At 45.1% G+C, this 1,882-nt stretch overlaps 1 pseudogene; it reads right to left on the bottom strand.

Moving 5' to 3' along the window:
• Positions 1 to 227: 227 nt before the first annotated feature.
• Positions 228 to 1,215, bottom strand: LOC101583575 (annotated as a pseudogene).
• Between the last annotated feature and the right edge of the window lie 667 nt (positions 1,216 to 1,882).

Below are 1,882 nucleotides of genomic sequence, written 5' to 3' on the forward strand. Positions count from 1 at the left end.
GTACCTGCTTGACAAATACAAGATCCTGAGTGTGACTCCAGTACCACAAAATAAGAATTAAATTACATTCATTTTCAGCTTCTAATAATAAAAAAAATCTACTCTCAAAAAATAGCAGTCACTATTATACTAGAACACAGCTCCTAAGTGAAAATACAGGCTGAGTTATGGTTTACTGTAATAATCCTCCAGGAAACCATAAAGCATCAGCCAAGTTATTTACATGAGTTCAAGACTTGATCTTAGACAGAGGGGCAGTGCAAGTCCTTAATGTTCTTTAAAAAATATACTGAAATTACACTTTTCAGTTACAACAATCAAGACTTGTATTCAGGAAAGCTCCTTAAATATCAAATTTCTCTTCGCAAGCACTGTGTCCACTCTCTTCATAGTCCTCTCTTGTGACCACCATATCTTCAAAGTCATCATTCTCCAATATCAACTTTCCACTTTCCCAGGCATAATTAGCAGGGTTCTTGGCAGCACAATGGAAACATCATAATCTGTTGGAGTCAGACATCGAATTTGGGGGTAGACCCGATCTCTAAATACTGGGAAAAGGGAGCTTCCACCAGTCAAAACAATGTTCTTTAAAAAAATGAGGCTGCATTTCTTCAGGTAAGATTTGAATGGAACAGACAATGGCTTCTAGAATCCCCATCTTGTGAATCCGATGTTGGAAGGATTGAAGATAATTTCTGGAACAACAAATCTTTCATTGGCCAAGTGCAGAATTTGTTCCCCAGACTTTTATTTTCTACTCAAGACCATCTCTTCTCTTTGCTTGCAAAATCCCTTTTTAATTGCACTGAAGTCAGGCAAAGCATAGTCTTCCATAACTGTATCATCTTCTCCTTTTAATTTGGCAATATCCTTGTCTCCATAAAAATCCTGAGACACATAGCGCAATCTTCTCTCACTTGATTAAAAATGGGTGTTTCATCAGTCACATGTAGGTGCCTGTACAAGATGATCTCCTTCAGACGACTGGTTGAATTTTCCTCCCACATTTATTTGAATAATTGCTTCTTTTTTCTTTTTACTTCTACAATAAGGAACTAAATGTGTAAAAGAATATCCACTGTCTACAATAATACAGCACAATTCAGAAGGATTATCTCAGAAATACCTATGTGCACTGAATGCCCCGCATTTACTCTTAAATACTGCTTGGAAATAGTATTCTTCAAATAGAATTTCAGATTTCTGCCGCATTCCGGGAACCCCCAGACCCAGTCCTAGCCCAGGTCAGGTAAGTGTGTGGGAGAGTTACCGGCTACCCTGCGACAGCGGGACCGACTCCTCGTCACAGCCCGGGTGCAGCCTGAAGAAGACCCTCTTCCACTCCCTTGGGACACCACCCACCATTCCGTAGCACCACCCCCACCCCGCCTACCGAGTAGGAATTTCTGCTGCGTTCCGGAACCCCCAGAACAAGTCCTAGCCCAGGTCTAGGGAGTGTGTGGGAGAGCCACAGGCTACCCTGCGCCAGCGGGACCGACTACTCATTGCAGCCCAGGAGCACCATGGGTGAGACCCTCTTCAACCCCCTTGGGACACCACCCACCATTCTTTAGCACCACCCACACCCCGCCCACCGAGTAGCATTTTCAGCCACTTTCTTGGAACCCCCAGACCCAGTCCTTGCCCAGGCCCAGTGAGTGTGTGGGAGAGCTGCCTCTCCCCCCTACTCCAACTTGTCCCCTCCAGGCTCAGCTCAGGCATGGTATATATGCCTGGGGTGTAACCCTGTAGCTGCAATCCCTGCAGAGAGTGTAGAGCATAGAACCACCCAGCTAGTCCAGGAGCAGAACACCTTGCCACAGGGGCACAACAGGTTCACCCTTAAGGGCAGCAGCAGGAAGGAACTGAGCACAGCAGC

The sequence above is a fragment of the Octodon degus genome, unplaced genomic scaffold (genome assembly GCF_000260255.1).
Source record: "Octodon degus isolate 3935 unplaced genomic scaffold, OctDeg1.0 scaffold00009, whole genome shotgun sequence".
Taxonomy (NCBI): Eukaryota; Metazoa; Chordata; class Mammalia; order Rodentia; family Octodontidae; genus Octodon; species Octodon degus.